This window comes from Panthera tigris, chromosome A2, assembly GCF_018350195.1.
Source record: "Panthera tigris isolate Pti1 chromosome A2, P.tigris_Pti1_mat1.1, whole genome shotgun sequence".
NCBI classification, from domain to species: domain Eukaryota; kingdom Metazoa; phylum Chordata; class Mammalia; order Carnivora; family Felidae; genus Panthera; species Panthera tigris.
This window is the reverse complement of record NC_056661.1, coordinates 154,077,347-154,096,908: the sequence shown is the minus strand read 5'-3', so window position 1 is coordinate 154,096,908 and position 19,562 is coordinate 154,077,347. Positions and strand designations below refer to the sequence as shown.

The following is a 19,562-nucleotide window of genomic DNA, read 5'->3' as shown; positions in this document are numbered from 1 at the left end:
CCCTGCCCTACTCATGCTCCGTCTTGCTCAGTCTCTCAAAAATAAATGTTAAAAAAAATTTTTTTTTTAAGAATTTTCCTCTGGGGTGCCTGGGTGACTCAGTTGGTTAAGCAATTGACTCTTGGTTTCACCTTTGATCACGATCTCATGTTTCGAGAGTTCGAGCCCCACGTCAGGCTCTGTACTGACAGCATGGAGCTTGCTTGGGATTCTCTCTCTCTCTCTCTCCCCCTCTGCCCCTCCCCCACTCATGCTCTCTCTCAAAATAAATATTAAAAAAGATTTTCCCTCTTAACTCTTTCCTTCTGTGAAAGGCAGAGCTACCAGTGTTCAACCAAGCTCCAAGTGACCCTGCAAAGAAAGACCATCTTCCTAGAAACTCTCTTCTCACTGTATTTAAAAGTGAATTTCAGGTAGAAATTTTCAGGTAGAAAATTTCAGGTAGAAATCTCCCTTTTTCAGGAAAAAGTCCGAAGTGGGAAATTCATCCATCTTACTTACATACCACAAATGCCTATGATGGGCCAGGTACAGCACAGACACTCAAGTGTTTGTCAAATGAAGGACTTAAAAATGAGTAAAAAAATCAATTCTTTTTAAACAGAGATATGTATCATCCAGAACGGAACCAAAAGTAAAACAGTAAAGACAAAGATTAGTAGATGTGATCACCTAGAAATTTAAAACTTCTTTACATAAAAAAAAAATAATAACTCAATATAAAAGTACACGGCAAATGGGAAAAATATCTACACCCTAGGATAAAAGGCTCATGCCATATCTTCATATATGAAGAGCTCATCCAAATCAGTAAGAAAAGAAATACTCTAATAAAGGAGATTCACAATGGAACTACATGTGGCTGATTAGCCTAGCATCCAATGTCATTAGTAATCAAAGATTGTGAAATTTCTCTGGTGAAAACAAGAGAATAAAATAACAATAATACAATATCCACTGTTGGAAGAGCTGTACAACAGGTGCCCTATACTCTGCTAGTGAGAAAGGAAATTAGTACAGACCTTCCAGAAAGAGTTCTTTTCAATAATACCAAGAGCCTTTATAATGTACATCCCTTTCGATGTAGAAACACCATTTCTAAGAGTTTATCTTCCAGCAGTCTTCCGAGGTGGATGCAAAGATTCATCAAGCTGCTAATCATGGCAATTTTTATAACAACAAAGTTCCAATAATGAGAGATTTTCCAAACTATAGATTCCTTTATAATAAAATACTTTGCAGCCATTACAGATCAAGGTGTTGAATATATTTAATACTGGAAAACATTCAAAATCGAATGCAGAATGTTAAAGAGTAGTCTAGAAGGCAGGAGGTCTTGTAACCCTTTTTTAAGCTACATACTTACGTGCACGGAAAAAATATTAGCGGTAGCGGTAGCTACCGTTGGGGAGAGAGAGAGACTAGAGAGGATTTGTTTTTCTGTTACGTTTTGTAAACTTTCTACCCTGTGCACAGTTTTTCTCTGCCCACTGGAGGCGGCATGGGTGAGTGCTCAGGCCTCCGCCAAATCCCTGGGTCCACAACTTACCAGTCAGGTGACTGAGGACAAGTTCCCTACTTTCTCTGCACTTCTGTTTCACCATCTGTGCAAAAGGGGTTCTGATACCATCCACCTCATAGTGTTGTGGGAACGAAACTAATCTCGGTAGTGCACCTGGCAAAGTTTCTGGCATGTTAGTAAATATCTGAGGAATGTTAGATACTGCTAATAAAATGAACAGTAGCTATATTTAAAAAGAGAAAAGAACATACTTTGAGGTTTGGCCTTGGCCTCTACTGAGGTCCAACAGAACATGCCTAGCTGCCGATCCAGTTAAGGTGCCTACCTGTCAGCTCTTTCCAGGGGGACTGCCATCTCTCTGGTTGGAGGTCCTCCACTGAGCACTGGATTGGTCTGCCTTTCCCGTTTACCCACCGTGGATGTTCTAGATCCTATAGCCCCATGCTTGCAGCCACCGCAGAGCAAGGCCATGTCAGGGGGAAAAAAAAATTTTTTTTTTTTTTTTTTTTAAGTTCAAAATCATCCTAAATATCCAGTCAGGACAAAGTCTTTTCTGTATAGAAGTAAGAGACCTGTGGTTAGATTCGGCCCTCAAGTCCCAGGATTCAGAGAACCTAGAATCCAGGAGGACCAAAAAGGAGCAAGTGTCTTTGAAGGGACCCCCATTTTGTGAAGGCTGGAAGCCGAGTCGGTACATCTTGTCGAACCCTTAGACCCACCCTCCCAGAGACGGTGCCCACGCAAGGCCACCAGCCCCAAGCCATCAAGAACGGTCTCCTGTGGAAAGCCGCCCACACCAGTGCAAAGGCCCCCAGGACTGACAGCCATTCCTGGCCTCCCAGGATATGGAACTGTCTGCCTGGATCCCTACCTGAGAGGCTGATTTTGGCCTCCCCGCTCAGGCCCTCTTGTCAGCCAGACTCTTGGGAATGCAGTGGCCACAGGCTCCCTCAGACCCTGCATGACACCCTTCGTCTCAGCACAGGAGGACCGCCTGGCCAGGACCCGTCTCCCCAAGAGTCAAACGACCTGCAAACCCCATTTCAATCTTAGCTCACGCCCCCCCTGCAGCAGCGTCCGCTGGCCGGGACACCACGTCCCAGCTCTGCCAGTGGAACCTGGCTGCCATTTCCAAGCCGTGGAGGCCACAGGATGCAGGTGGAGTGGCCAGGCGGGACCAGACAGGCCAAGGGCACTGACTGCAAGTGGCTTTCTCCTTTGCAGCTGACATCCACGTGGCTTTGCCAGAATCTGGTACAATGATGAAACGTCTGGGGTGGGGGTGGGGGGGGGGGCAGGGAGGGGAAAGGGGGAGCCAGCCCTATTAAAGTATATTTAGGGAGGGAGAAGTGATCTTTTGAGATTTCACAGATTCAAATCCGGACGGTATGGCTTCACGTGGCCTTCCCCTCTCCACTGAATCCAGGTTCTCCTTGGGTAGAGAGAATGGGGGGCTGTGTTTCCACAGTGATTTTTCAACAACCCAAGATCAATCCTCCCAACGCCAACTGCCAACCCAGAAAGGAACCCCAAAGCCCACCCTGCAATCTGGCCCTCTAGCCGGAGTTGGGTGAGGGATTAATGGGAAAATAAAAGACACTTGGTGGGAAGAGTATAAACTGCAGAGTCAGACACAGCTGGTAGTATTACCCACCCCTTTCCAGCTGGGTAACCCTGGCCACACTGCTTATCCATCACAAGGCCCAGTTTCTTCATGCGTAGCACGGAGAGGAATCATCCCTACCACATAGGGTTGTGGTGAGGTCTCAATAGGGACACAAAGTACACAGGACCCAGTCCATCAACAGCCGCCATTGTTATCCTTAACCATACTCTCTGCCTCCACGGCCCTTCCTCGCCACACACTTAACAATAAACTCCATTAAGTCCATGACAGTATGGAGACCTCGTCTCATTCACCTCTGTACCCATCACCTACTGCCCCACCAGGCATACTGTAGCAAGTAGACCCTTAAATATTTTTTGAAGGAATGATTTATTGAGTGCCATTTGCTCTCTGAAATGCGCCTTCTGTATTTTATCATTTCATGAATGATGTATTATTCCACGACCTTTTGGATTTCCATTTAATCATATCTAGATTAAATCCCGATTTATTTCCATGACCCGGAACAGCAGTCAGCTATTTCCCTCCGTACTATCTTACCTAAGTGACTACAAGCGCTACACCAAGTACATCCCTTTGTGTAACCAACCAGTTTGTAACCTTGGGACTTGAAAACAACAGTGTAGGATTTCCCCCAGTTCTGAGGGCTGACTAGGTGGCTCTGTTGCTGGTCTCACCCAGCTGCACCCAGACCATTGTTAGTACAGAGCCCAAGCATCCTTATGGAGGAGCAGTGGGGACTCAAGAGAGTCAAGTCAGAAGCCTCAAGACCTCCAGAGCCCGTGCTCTGCAACTAGCATGATATTGCTTCTGCCACATTCATCAAAGCAAATCCCAAGACTGATGCAATTACTGGCCAGTGTAGGAGGGAGGAATATGGAGGGAAAAAACAGATTCTGCCTCTCGATACAGGAAGCTTCAAAATAGCTTGGACAGGTTTTCAAACCAGACCACATAAAATACACATTTAACTTCACCAGGCAGATCTGTGCAAGTAGCACACATCCCCACTGGAACCCCTAAAAAGTCCAGGGCATCCGATGTTTGAAAACACGGTTTCCTCCACTTGAGGCATTTTCAAGGCCGTTCAGGGTTGCCTGAAACTTTCTCTCCCCGGGTGACTTCACTTACTCTCATTATTTCAATGCCATCTATATGCTAATGACCCTCAAATTGATACCTCCAGCTCAGCTTCTGACTCACATAGGCAAGTCTCGATTTTGCTCCCCAAACTTGTTCCATCCATACTATTTCCAATCTCGGGAAAGAGAATCATCAGCCACCCCGTTGCTCAGGCCACAAATCGACTTTGTCCTCAGCTGCTCCCTTTCCTTCACCTCCCACTCTCAATCCATCAGCAAATCCTGTCAGCTCTACCTGCCCCCCCCCCCATCCCATCCCCATCTTTTCCACTTATCAGCTTCCTAAGCTGCCATAACAAACTACCATGAAGTGGGTGCCTTAAAACAGAAATGGACGGGTCTCATAGTGCTGGAGGCTGTAATTCCAGAATCGGGTGTTAGCAGAGCCACACTCCCCCCGTAACCTGTAGGAGAGAATCCTTCCTAGCTTCTGGTGGTGGCCATGGTGTCCCTTGGCTTGAAGCTACAGCACTCCCATCTCTGCCTTCGTGGGCACAAGGCACTCTCCTTCTCTCTGTGCAAATTTCTCTCTTATAAACAGGACACCAGTTATGTTGGATCAGGGCCCACTCTAACCAAGTATGGTCCCATTGTAACTTGAGTACAACTGCACAGATATTATTTCCTAGTAAGATTACATTAAGAGGTACCAGGGGCTCAACAGATCTTTTTGGAGGACAGAACTCACCCCTAACAACTACTACAATCCCAGCTGAAACCAGCATAAACTCTCACTGCAATTGCCTCTTTTACCAGTCTTTCCGTTTCACCCTTGACCTCCTCCAACACAATCTTAGAACAAAATCTACACTCTTTACCTGGCATTTAAATCCCAAAGCCATGATGCACAGCCTCTCCCAACTTCATCCCCCACCGCCCTTCTCCTCACCCTCGTGCTACAGCCACGCCAAGCACCTCCCTGTCCCGGCCAAGCTAGGGCCCAGACCAGTGAGGGCCTTTTCACTAGCTGCTTCCGGTGCCTAGAATGGCATCCACGCTATTCAATGAGTCACTCATCATCCGGATGTCACCTCTGAAGAGCGTTCCCCAGTCGTTCTCTTTCACGTTTGCTAATTTGACTCCTCACCTAGCAGTCACAACTATGCAATTTGTTTACTCGATTCTTGCTGGTCTTCCCCAACACCAGGGTGTGAGCAAGGGCTGTGCCTCCATCACTGCTGTATTTTCAGCACCTAGCATAGCGCCTGGCACAAAGTAGATGCTCCGTAAATGCTTGTTGAAAAAATGAACTGCTTGTGGGTGGTCAAGCCCAATGGTCATCTTTTGATCTCTTATAGAGCCTAGTGCATTGGACAGGAACAATCATTCTCTCTTCTTGAGGTTCTCTACCATCTCCCCCCACCCCCAACCATCCTCAAAGCCATGGCCTCCTCATTCTCCCTACTCTAACTTCTGACTCCTTCACCTACTCCTCACCCTCTGTTTGTGCCTTTAAGGACAGTAAACCTTGGAGTTCTGTTTCAGGTCCTTATGGAAGACAGAATGCTTGCCCCCCAGAAATGCCCACATCCTAATGCCTGAAACATGTGAATAGATTACCTTCCGTGGCAAAAGGGATTTTGCAGGTACAAAGGGGAGATTAGCATAGATGATCCAGGGAGGACCAATGTAACTATGAGGATCCTCATAAAAAGAAGGCAGGGTCAGAGTCAGAGAAGTTATAACGAAAGCAGAGGTAAGAGTGATGTGGCCACAAGCCAGGAAACATGGGCAGCCTTTAGAGACTGTACCCCTCAAGTCTCCAGAAAGAACACAGCACTGCTGACATCTTGATTTTAGTCCCATAAGACCCATTTCAGACTTCTGACATCCTGTGGTGTTAAATAAATTTGGGTTGTTTTAAGCCACTGAAGTTTGTGGCAATTTGTCACAGCAGACACAGGAAATTAACACAGTTCTCTTCTCTTCCATTCCATAGGTTCTTTTTGGCCAACTTCACCTTCACTCATGGCTTCAATGACCACGTACAAGAAGATGTGCCTCCTCCAAAATTCAGTCTTGCATATCCAACAGCTTCTTTAACATCTGTCACTGGGCATGCTAGGACTATCCCAGACTCCAATGGTCCTCAGCTCAATCCCTGTCTCACCCCCAGTCCCACCTGTTTCTCCAGCTGTATTCTGTCTCTGCTGATGGCAGCGTCATGCACCCACTCTCCCACACAAAGCACCTGACTCCTCCTTCACCGAAGTGTCCAACTCATCTTTAAGCCCTGCTGATTTCAGCTCACACCCTTGTCCTCTCCTCTCATTGCTTCCATCAGAGCCTTGATTGCCACAGTCACCTTCTTCCTGGTCTCCCCGCCTCCAGCATGGAAGCTCTCAAACCCATCCCCCATGCTCCATTTTTCATTTTAAAATGCAACTATCTTACCCCATCCCTCCTTGCTAGATTCCTCGGAGATAAAAGGCAAGTTGCTAAATTCAACACACAAGTCTTCTCTGTCTGCCTCCTACCTGATCACTCCAGCCTGAGCTCTTCTGCATACAGCCCATCTTCCCACTCTCCCACAGGGAGGGAGAAGGGAGAGGCAGGTAAGGAAAATGATTTCACTATCAAATCTATCAAATCTTTCCTCTCTAAAACCCCAGGCTGATACCCAATTCAAGAAGAGTAGCACCACGTGAGGCACTGTCAGCAATTATACATCCTCGCTACTCCTCATAATCCACCCCAAAAATGCAGAATGATGCCCCAATGTGCAAATTCATGCAGATACTCATAGTCTTCTGGATCTGTCCACCCACAGAAACACAAATACAGACGATAAGGGTAGATGCTCATCTCTCTATGCCTTCTCACAATTCTCCTTGAAATCCTCTCGTGTGGACACGTGAAGTCACAAACATCCAAAGCAGGGGAAGTAGGTTAACTTCTGTGGCTTGGGGAGTGAGAGAATGCACAGAAGAGGTAGGAAAGAATGGTGGAAGGTTGAGAGGAAGCGGAAGAAGAATGAATGTATGTATTCACCAACGTCCCTAAGCCCCAATAATGGGCCACAGGTCATGCTAAGCACTAAGGGTACCAAAATCAATAGTTGCTACAGTAATAAAGCAGCAGCTAATACTCCAACAGTGGCCACTATATACCAGGCACTACGTGTTAGGTCAACTTATTTAGTACACATAACAATCCCACGAGATAGATATTCTTACCCTTTATTTATAGATGATGCAACAAGGTCCAAGAAACTGACGTGTGTAGTGTTGCATTGCTAAGAAGTGGCAGGATCTGGATTCCTTTCCAGGCATCCGATTCTAGAATCTGTGTTCTTACCTACCTCCCAATACAGCACCCTGCCCGTGAGTAGCTCGCAGACCACCAGGCACTCACATGCTGGAGCTGGGGCTGTGTGTTCTCTCCTCGGAGAGGCAGCATGGAAGAGAAGGCAGTGACAGGGACGAGTGGGACGGCCACTGGCCTTGAAGTCAGACAGACCTAAGCCCAAGTTCTCTATCTGCCACCCACTACCTATGGAAACTTCAGCAAGTTAGGTTATTAACCTCTCTGAGCAGCAGTTTCCTCCCCCAGAAACAAAGGTGTGACTATCTACTTGGTTCAGTTTTATTGGAATTAAATGAGATTCTGTATACAAAAGTGCAAAGTACTGTGCTTGGCATAGAGTAAGCTCTCAATATATCCCTTCCTCTTGCTGTCCCAATACTTTCTCTCCAGCTCCCTAAACCTAAAGTTTTCCAGAAATATTAGAAGAACCACTGCACAGGGGAGTCTGGCTGGCTCAGTGGGTAGAGCATGCAACTACTTTTGATCTTGAGGTAAGGAGTTCAAGTTCCACGTTGGGTATGGAGCCTACTTTTAAAAATATAAATTGAAAAAGAGAGAGAGAGAGAGAGAGAGAGAACAAACGAACCACCACTGCACATTCCGGCCCTGGGCATGCATTTGGTTTAGGCAGCAAAGTATTTTCAAAGGCACCATAACTGGGCAGGAGCTATTGTGGCCACAAGAGAAGCAGCTCAGCACCTAGTAGGTCCTACAGTGACAGTGACCCCCCAGCCCCCACGGGCCGGGGAGCTCTCGACTTCTGCATGGAACCAAGGTGACCTATATCTGCTTCAGACCTACACGACCAGACTTTCCCAGGGCAGGGCCTAGACTCGGCCGTTTGAATTCCTGGACGCCCCCAAGTTTGAGAACGGCTGCATGAAAAAGTAAAACACTCTTTTCCAACAAAATGCATGGCTCAGGGGTGAATGAGCGGACCTGCCATGCTGCCAACTTTAGATGTTTCTTTTACAAGAGACTGGAAATAAAGGCCGTTTCTCTGTGTCTGGAGGAAATAAAGGTCTCCTCTGGAAAGAAGAGGCCCTTTTAAACTAGGATTTCCAGGAAATCCAGGGAAAGCCACAGCATCTTCCTTGCCTAGATTTCAGAAACCAGAGACGCTAGGTACAGCAGGGAAGTGAAGCACAGCAGAGCCCAGAAGAGACTCGATCTGCTGGGGCTGGCTGAGCATAGGTATTTATGCTGCATAGGAACCAGCCTTTGAGTTAAAGACCAGGGGCAACGTCAAATTCTGCTGGCTGACCCCGTATGCAACCAAAAGCGACCTTAGAATAATTTCGTCATCAGGTAAGCCAGAGCTAAAGGTCAGATAATAACCAAGGACACCTAAGTCAGGCCCAGCATTTCCCCTTGACTTAGGACTGGGGTCATGTGACCAACTCCCCCCCACTTGGCCCCTGGACCTGGTTAACGAGAGACAACTATGGGGTGCCAGCCCACAGGACCCCAAGTCTCCCAACCAAGTACTAACCAGGCCCGACCCTGCTTAGCTTCCGAGATCAGACGAGATCGGGCGCGTTCAGGGTGGTATGGCCGTAGACACAGGACCCCAAGACTACCCTGTAGTGAACTCAGTCCTGGCACCATGCTCTTCTCCCTGTATCCACCATCAACTCCAGTTCCAGCAGACAAGTCCCCACCTCCCTGTGTCCAAGTCTCTGGGCCGGGTATGCCGCCTCTCCCCTCACTTCCCCTGAAAGACTTTTCCTGAGTCCCTTGGATGAACTGAGGCCCTGCTCTTCACTGGGAGACACGCCCACGAGGCCCCCACACTGAGTACACTGTTTGTCTGGGCTCTGCACTGAAAGGATGGGCTTTCTAGCCTTTCTAGCACCTCCTAAAAGGTGCACTGGCCCATGCAGAAGGCTGAAGCTTGGGATCCGACCAGTTCTGACCCTTTCCCTCACACTACCTGTGTAACCTCCCCTACCCAGCACCTGCTCCAGCCCTGTGTGCTTAACTACATGGCTAACCACGTGTCTCTAGCTTTGTTCCAAAATGTGACTTTTAACAGAGAAAAAGCAATTATAGCACATTCATTGTACCTCTGCTTGTACCTCCTCGCCCACAGCAGCTGAGGGAGGGGGAAACAGTAAGGAAAAAAAATGTCTTTATTGTATCTACCAGCAAAGAAAAAAGGGTTTACTATCCAGCTATCTCACCTACAGGGTGTAATACTCAGCTAGAATTCATATATACCTTTTCTAATCATAAAGCTTAATTAACAAGTTGACTAGAGAATTAGAATGTGAACATCATAGTTAATGAATTTGTAAGTTCTGTGTACAGAAAGGGAATCCTCAATATCACCTGTTCAGCTTTTAACCAACCTAACCTGTGTTTAAAACTTTACACACTGAAACCCCTATAGTCTGAACCACCACTCATATGAAATATGGGCTTTAAACAGCTGTTGAATGAACATTCAAGCTCTCGATCAAAGTCCTGCTTTCCAGCCAAGATTCATTCACTTATTCTCTCACTCAACAAATGTTTCTTGAGGGTCAACTATGCATCAGGCACTATGGGTGAAGCAACAATGTCTGACCTCATGGAGCAGACAATACAGGTGGGAAAGACAGACAAGAAAGCAAATAACATACTACACAATGCATGCTACTAATGAAAGTTTCGGGTACAGTAATAAAATACATGGGGAATATTCCAGTAGCAAGGAGCACACTGGCACCCCAATCTTGGTCTTCAACACCATTCTCCAGTAAAAGGAACCAAGGATGCTTGGAGAAATATTTGATTCTAGGTCTGGACAGGAAATACGCAAGATTACCTTGGAGCATTTTGTGGTGTCAGAAATTAAGAAGATGCTCAAAGATAATTTACTAAGTCAATGCCCACATCGACCAGATAAGGTCAAAGAGACACAAGAGCCAAGTGAAACAGTTCCCAAAGGTCAAAGGTAGAACTGGGGGGAAAAAATAAGCAGCACTGGATTATAACCCAAAGTATGAAATATACTTGAGTCTACATGGATGAGTAAATGACTGAATATATCAATAAATGGAAAACAAATCTCTCACGCAGACTTATGTAGATGCTCTCCCCAAAGGAAGGGGAGCATAACTGCCCATTCCTCAGCTGTGGGCTATGTCTACTCACATCCTTCCCAAGAGGACAGTTGAGGCGGGGGTGGGGTGGGGGTCCAGAGTAACTTACAGTAGAGAAATCTGACACACACTACTTCAACCAGGAGGTCAAGGTCAACATCAACAGTCATAAGTCACACTGATAGGATGTGCCTTTAGCATGCTATGATGAAAATGGCACTTTACATGATTTTCCTCCCAAACCCATTATCTAGCCCAATCATGAGGGGGAAAAAAATTCTGACAAGTTCCAACAGAGGAGCATCCTACAAAACATCTAGCCAGCAGTCCTCAAAACCGGCGAGGTCATCACAAACAACGAACGTCTGAAAAGCTGTCATAGCCAAGAAGAACCCAAGGAGACAAAACAACTAAATGTGATGTCATATCCTGAATGGGACCCTGGAACAGAAAAAGGACATCAGATAAAAATTAAGGAAATCTGAATAAAAATGTGGAGTTAATATAGTCATTAATATTGTTTCATTAGTCGAAAATGTCCCCCACTAATACGCCAATAGGGGAAACTGTGCAGGGGCTATTCGAGAACTCTGTGCTATCAGCCCAGGTTTTCTTTAAAATCTATCCTAAAGGACGCCTGGCTGGCTCCGTCGGTTAAGCGTCCTACTCTTGGTTTTGGTTCAGGTCATGATCTCACAATTTGAGAGTTCAAGCCCCATGTTAGGCTCGGTGCTGGCAGTGCGGAGCCTGCTTGGGATTCTCTGTCTCCCTCTGTCTCTGCCCCTTCCCCTCTCATGCTCTTTTAAAAATAAACACTTAAAAAAAATAAAATCTATTCTAAAAAATCAAAGTCTATGAATGAAAAGAAATAAATGGGGAGAAGCCGTCAGTCTGAGAAAGCTTCACCGGGGATTCACTGTAAGCCTAGACTTGAAGGTTCTAGGTCACGCAAGAGAAGTGTTCGGAGGTGAGGAAACAGGATGTGCAAAACCCCGTCCAGCAGGACAGAACAGAGGGAGCCGGCACGCCAGAAGTGCTGTGGACAACAGGGTGGATGGTGGGAAAGAAGGCAGAGTGGGCAGGAAGCCGCTCAGGCTTTGACTCCCCAGGAAGGAGAAGGATCGTATTCGGAGTGCGGTAGGAACCAAGAAAAGCAGCACAGCGTCCTCAGTACAGCCATTTTATTTAGCAGTGTGTGTACAACTGTCGGATATTTTATTATATTCCAGATAGACTCCTTTTATAGAAGTCAATGAGAAACGAAACATGAAGATCAAATACTGGAGGTCTCAAACACACGTGGGCAGAGACGGAAACTACTAGGCAGATGGGAAGGGAAGACTAAATATGAAACTAAATGCATCTTTGGATTAGTCATGGATTTAAGCGGACTGTGGGATTAATTGTGAAAGAAAAGAACAAATTAAAGACCGAGAATATTTCCTTGCAGATTAGGTCTAAGAAATAAAACTTAAGTGTTCCTAATTTGTTTTATCTCTGAGAACAAAACCTTCCTTAAAACATAGAAGTCATCTTTTGCACGGGATTTTAGGAATGAAAGAAAGTAGGGAATGGCTTTTATACTTTCTATATGTAAATCTAATCTTTAACAGCCTCACAGACAAAATTTGGACAGAGGTCATGTTTTCCCCCCAATACCTGCCCTACTGCACTGTTTTTCAAGTTCAACATTAACTCACATTCACGTGCCAGAGCACACCCAGGTACATTAATTACCCTCCCAACACCCTACCCCCATCCCTCCCCACCCTCACTCTCAGGAAACAAAGCACTGCACCAAGCCTTCTCCTGGGTCTTGCTTCCCCAGACGTGGTGAAGGAACTAAGGAGTAGTCTGTTAAACTAATTCTCAACAAGGATGCATATGGCTCTTGCTTAAAATCTTGAATTTTAAAAAGAGAGCTCATGAAAATAAGAATACCTTAGCCAAGAAACAAATCTTTACTAATTTATATTTTAGTCCTGCCAATCTGGTGGGAGAAAGATTTTGTAAAATGGAAACTTTCAACAGCCCCCTTCTATCATACCACATGGACAACCAAATACTGTGCCAGCACAAAATTTTTTTTTATGTTTATTATCTTGAGAGAGCGCACACTCGCGAGCATACACACGACAGCATGCACAAGCGGAGGAGGATCAGAGAAAGAGGGAGAGACAGAGAGAATCCCAATCAGGGTCCATGCTGTTAGCACAGAGTCCAACATGGGACTCAATTTCACGGTTCATGAGATGATCACGAGATCATGACCTGAGCCAAAATCGAGTTAGACGCTCAACCGAGACACTCAGGTGCTCACAAAAAAAATTTTTTTACTCATCAATAATTCTAATCTATTTTCTCTGGTTAACTTCCATACCCTTTTCACCAAACTATATTCTATTTTGATTTTACAAAGAAAAAGAAAAAAAACTCTGGCACTATCAGAAACCCCTAATGAATTTCTAAATGTTGATTACAGTCTAATATGTTCGCTTCCATAGTTTAAATGTATTCATTAAACAAATACTTCTTATGTGGCAGTGCTGTTCTGCAAACTCGAGGGGGGACAATTAAATCAGACAACATCCTTACTCTTGAAGAGTTTGTTTTTCTAGTTCAATGTAGTTAAAGCCAAAAATCCAATAGCAGATGGTGGTCCAGCCTTAAAAGCTCCATTGGAACTTCAGACCTCACAAACAAGAACAGGAAAACTGGAATGAGTTAAAAGTCTTTTTTCAAGAAGGAAACAAACAAAAGTACAATAACGGTTCAGGTTAGGAAACCCTAAGGCAATCTGAGCCTTGTCACTTTAACAAAAAAAAAAAAAAAAAAAAAGCCTTGCAGGCTCTATGTTGACCGCTTGCTCAGAGCCTGGAGCCCGTTTCAGATTCTGTGTCTCCTTCTCTCTCTGCCCCTCCCCCGCTCCTGCTCTGTCTCCCTCTGTCAAAAATAAATAAATGTTAAAAAAAAAAAAAAAAAAAGCTCCTAGTGCTGTGAATGGAGGCTCAAGCTAGATGTTAAAGACCCAGAACTGTGGGGGCACCTCAGCCGATTAAGCCTCCACCTTCAGCTCACGTCATGACCTCACAGTTCGTGGGTTTGAGCCCCACATCGGGCTCTGTGCTGACAGTTCAGAGCCTGGAGCCTGCTTCGGATTCTGTGTCTTCTTCTCTCTCTGCCCCTCCCCCACTCTCTCTCTCTCTCTCTCACAAGTAAATAAACATTGAAAAATAAAAAAAAAAAAAATAGAGAGCTGGCTAAAATAGCTCCATGACAATAACAAATGTAGGTAAAGATGTGAAGGAACTACAAAACCCATATGTTGTTGGTGGCAGCGTAAAGTGGTTCCATCACTTTGAAGAACTGCCAGTTTCTTATCAAGTTAAACATACACTTCCCAAATAAGCCCACCCCCAGATATTTATTCACCCAAGAGAAACGAGAATCTACTTCCACAAAAAGACTGGCACAAAAATGTAATACCAAACGGTCTTAAAAATAGCCAAAAAGGACAAACTACCCAAAGGTCCATCAATTACAAAGCCAACGAAGGGTGAGCTATTCTTACGATGGAATACTACCCAGCAACAAAAATACACACAACAAAGGTAAATCTCAAAATACTACGATAAGCAAAGGAGGCCAGTCACAACAAAGCACACACCACGTTTCCGTTTATATGTGGTCCAAAACAGGCAAAACTAATCTGTACTGAAGGAAGTCAGATCTGTCGTTGCCTACAGCTGGGGAGAGGTGGCCAATGGAGGAGGGAACGTATGGGGTGATAGAAATGGTCTGCTTCTTGTTGAGGTGATAGTTACAACCCTCAACACACAAACAGAACGCTTGAGATATTGCATGTTAGTTAAAATCTTTAAAAAAAAAAAACTTTTAAACTGCTTAACATCAGGTTAACAGGGGAAACAAAGGGCACAAAAACACCAGCAAACACCTGAGAGACCTGCTCTCTTAGACAAGTAGATGTTGGTGGCTGCCACTGGCATTCCAACTCAGTACCAAAGGGTTGGGTTTTACTGGTCCAAGACAGTTTTGTGGCAAAATGTCCAGGAGATTCGAAATCAACCTGCTCAAGAATCATCTTTAAGAATAGTTCCCTTATAAGTAAGAATATTTATTGAAAGTCTACCAGGGCCAGGCATAGAACTGGGTGTGGGGAATTCAGCCCCACATCTGACAAGCTCCCATCCTAGCGAAGGGACAGCAACAGTAGGTGGTAATATGGTAGGGGCATAATGTGGGGAGGGGCAAGATTAACAAAAAAAGTTAGCTGATTTCAGGGGCTGACTGATCCCATCAATTTGTACTCACGAGGTTGTCTTGCTTTTAAAGGTTTCTCTAGTTAAGGTCCAACGTTGGGAAACACTGATGTAGCGATAAAAAGCATACGTGGGCTGTGACTACAGAGCATTTGCGTAGCGACTTACGATCATTCCCGGCTCAGTCACCTTTGAGGAAGTATCCGTTGTTATTATTATTTCCCCCCTCTCCCTCCTTATAACTAAAACATGAACTTTGAGAATACATGTACAATTAGAGACATGTACAAGAACACATTCGTCACAGTTTCATTCATAATAGCCAAAGCTGGAAATGGCCCAAACAGAATGGATAGGCTGCGGTGGATTCATATAATGGGACGGCTCCGTGCAATAAAAAGAACAAACTGCTGCTACATAGCAATTAACAACTTGGATGAATCTTACAGACATAATATTGAGTGAAAGAAGCCAAACACAAACGACCACATACTCTATGCTGTCATTTACATGAAGTTCAAGAACAGGCAAAACCAACCCGATAATAGAAGACTGCGATTACGTTTGGCAGGAGCTGCCCACAGAAAGAGGGCACAAGGGAGCCTCGTTGCGCATGAGCAAGGTTATCTCGATCTGACTGGTGGGAACATGGGTAGGTGCACGGGAAAAAATTAACTGAGCTCTTCGCTATGGATCTCTGTGCTTTACTGTATATATATTATACCACAACTTAAAAAGTTAAGAATTTCAATGCAACTAGCTAAATAAAGAAGCACATTCGGGAATAGGAGTATTTCTCGTGTAGTATCTCATTTTCAGCCACTGATGGCTTCAGTGAATGGAAATGCTGGACCCTTTCTATTCTAAGTGGCTCGTTCATTCATTCACTACACATCTCCTGATCATGTCCCAGCTGCTGGGCACCACGCTAAGTGCCCAGAACACATGAACGAACCTGACAACACGATCCCCATCCTTAAGGGCATCCCTGAAATGGGCAGTCAGCCATGTAACCTATTACCCTGGGGCAGCTGGTGGCAGCTTCTCTTGATGTGGCCCTGTGGGAGTTCAAAGGTGTCCACAGGAGAAACCTTAGACCCCAGTTTGAATCTGGTAACTAAAACCTCATGCGCGGTCATCCATTTCTCCTGAGGAGCAACGTGGGTGATCGCTCTCAGATCATAGTGTTTAATTGCACTTGACATTTCTAGGTCATCAGTTGTGATGGCGAGTATCCTCCTGGAAGACTCCTCATTTGTGACAACAGCAGAGGAAAAGAAGCTAATTTTAGAGAACACAGCCCAGCTCCCACCCTGTGGAGGAACATCCAACAGAAGACTCTTTGTTCTCTCAGCCGTGGAGTGGTGTGGGAATCGCAAAACAACTCCAGCAACTGCCTCCCACCCTCATCACGGGCCCCGGGGTTCTGCCCTCCAGATGGTTCAAGAGGCAGCCCCATGCAGTATTAATGTATGAAACATGACAAACACTTTGCTCTGGTTTCTGGCATGAATTCATATTTAACGTGCTTTGAGTTTTATTTTAAAAGACCCAAGTTAATTGATGGTACATCCAAAATAGCCCCGATCTTCTTGCATCTTTAAAACGCTTCGTGGTGAAAATGGGCACCAGTTAGGCGTCCAGGGGCTGCTTTGCCTCACGGAAGAGGTGTGACGACCCGACCCTGGAGCTAAGAAGAAAGTCGACCTCTGGAGAGAACAAAAGAACAAGAGAAAAGGGAGCAGGAAGGCCAAGGATTCTTAACAGTACCGCAGCGTTCATTCCTCCTAAGGCTGAGCAAGCAATTATTCCCGACTAATGCTGACAAGACCAGAAAGGAGGCCCAACGGGACTGGTATTTGGTTTCTAGATAGGACCAATAACAAGGCTGACCAGATGTCCTGGTTTATCTGGGACGATCTCAGTTTACACTTGTTACAAGTATCAACAGTGTCTCCTTTAACACTCAAAAGTGTCCCAGTTTGAACAGATTAACAGTCACCTAATCACTAAGGGAAGCAGTAGCTGGTGTGCTAGAATTGACACAGCCTTTGGAGGAAGAAAAGGACCAACTCTTCTTATATCCTGTGGTTCACCTTGGGTCCACTCAGATAGGGGCAGAGGTCGGGGCCAAAAGACTCAGACAGAAAATACAGGACAGAAGGAAAATCTAACTCTACAAGCATGAAAAACCTCACAGAGAAGGAAAAAAGAACATCTACAGAATAAAAGACAATCACTCAGGAGGCTAAAGGGGATTGGACCACAGAGACAAGAGCAAGCCCCACCCCATGGAGGCTGGCATTTCCCAGGGCTGCCATAACAAATTCACCAGAAACTGGGTGGCATAAAATAGAAATTTACCTTCTCGTGGCTGTGGAGGCCCGAAGTCCAAAATCAGGGAGACGGCGGGGTTGGCTCCTTCCGGAATAGATCCCTAACTCTCCCAGTATCTGGTGGTTTGCCAGTGGCCCCTCCATCCCAACTTTCCAATCTCTGCCTCCGTGTTCACGAGGCCTTCCCTCTGGGTGTCTTCATAGCTCTGCATCCTCTCTTTATAGAGACACCTGTCACTGACTTTAGGGTCCACCTAAACCCAGGATGACCTCATCGTGAGCTCTTCAATTTTACGTGCAAAAACCTTTTTTCCAAATAAGGCCTCTTCGTTGGTACCAGGCACTAGGACTAGCCCAAGAAGATCGGGGCTATTTCGGATGTACCATCAATTAACTTGGGTCTTTTAAAATAAAACTCAAAGCACGTTAAATATGAATTCATGCCAGAAACCAGAGCAAAGTCCTAGAACCACCCACTACAGATGTGTGTCACATAGCGCCCTCGTGACTCAAATTTACCAAATAGGGGGTTTTTTGGTTTGGTTTTAATCAAAAAGCCTTTCCAAGCTAAATCTGGAGTGAAGGAAGGCAAGAACTAGACTCAATGTAGAAGAGCGGGTGTAAGCGAACCAAATGCCCAAGGAATGAGACAACTCCCTGGTGCCTGTGGCCACCATGTCCAATGAGGAGAAGCTGGGACAGCTGACAAGTCATACCCCACTTCTCCTCTCAAGGTTTTTCCCTGGTTTTCGTGGTCGGTGGCCTGTGAAGCTCCGGTGTCATGGGGGCTGAAGGTGGTAGAGCTGCATGGGACAAATCTGCCTGGTCCCAAAGCCTGCTTCATACTTCCTACTTTTTGCTCACCAAGTATGTGGACTAGCCCCACACACACGCTTCGGTGGGGAATACCAAAGAGGACAAGGGGCCTCCTTCTCAGGGATGACCAGTGACTTCAAGCTCAAAATTCCCCAGGGTGTTTCTTGACCAAGAACCCCACCTGACCCTGTGAATTAAACACTAACCACTAATCCAACTCAGCATCTCCACTGTCCATAAAAAGCCTGCCACTACAAACAAGGCAAAACAAACTGAATTAAGTTCTTATATAACCACGGTCCAGGACAGGTCATTTCCTTGATCAGAGCATCACTGGCTGCTCATTGCTATCGTGGCATTCTCCCAAGGGGTTTCCGTGTATACCCAGAATAAAGTGGAAGGTGTTGAAAGGGAAGTAGAAAGGGGATTAGGTTCAGGGAAAGATGGTCCAGATTCAGACAACACATCTCCAAGGCTATTCACACATCAGTTCCTGCCTCCTCTCTTCTTAATACCCTACATGCACCACCACCCCACCCATCTATCCAGGCTGCCCATACACTGCTCGTCTTTGAGCTCTGGCTCATGCTATTCCTCCACTGAGAATGTTCTTACCAATCTTCTCCACTCACCCATACACCAGGTGTCCTGTCAGGCACACCTCCTCTGGGGTCCTCTTTCTCCACTCCAGTTCAAGATGGCGTCTCCTTCCCCTGCATTCTTAGTGTCCTGATCCCTCATTCCACAAAATCTGTCATCCCCTAATAAATGTCTTGCTCCTTTCCCACTCCCAATTAACCCAAAGCCCTTTAAGGAAGGGAGCACTCTTCACCAAGCATAGCAACCTCCACTTGGCAGATACAATGTCTACTAACAAAGGGAAAGTAACTTGTGGGTCCATGAGAAATAACAGTTAAGTACAACTCCATCTCTTGTCCCATCTTATTTCCTGAGCTTCCAGTGCCAAGAGAAATTTTCCAGCAAACTGACCTCCTTCACCTGGAGGGTCGCAAATGCCAGCTATAATTAAAACAGCAAGCAACTTTATTTTCCAGTATATTTCAGGCGGTATATGGGACACCGGACTTCACCTCCTTCCGAGTAGCTAAGGAGCAGAGTTTATTTTCAGTTGTTTCCCAGATTTTATAGCCATACTTTCTCTTCCTGATGTATGGCATATAGGTTTTAAAGTATACTAAAAAAAAAATTTTTTTTGGTTTCTGAACTTCTTTAAATGTCTTAACACCTCTTGAGCTAAATGGAGACACCTGAAAATGTCAAGTAACAAAAGAGGGGTTGAGACAGAAGTTCTCTTCTAAATCAAACACAGACATTTTCTCAGAAGTATTTTTTAAATTCCTTTGACAAGAAAGAACTAATTAACATCCTGATAGGGGGCCTCAGATAGTTCTTTTATCCTTGGTTATCCAACAAACCAAAGCACATA

At 45.4% G+C, this 19,562-nt stretch overlaps 1 protein-coding gene and 1 pseudogene across 1 annotated transcript in view; both read right to left on the bottom strand.

Moving 5' to 3' along the window:
* Positions 1-19,562, bottom strand: part of TMEM178B (transmembrane protein 178B) — a 366,274-nt gene that overhangs the window by 295,437 nt on the left and 51,275 nt on the right. The gene's annotated exons all lie outside the window — the stretch shown is intronic.
* Positions 9,052-9,159, bottom strand: LOC122236741 (annotated as a pseudogene).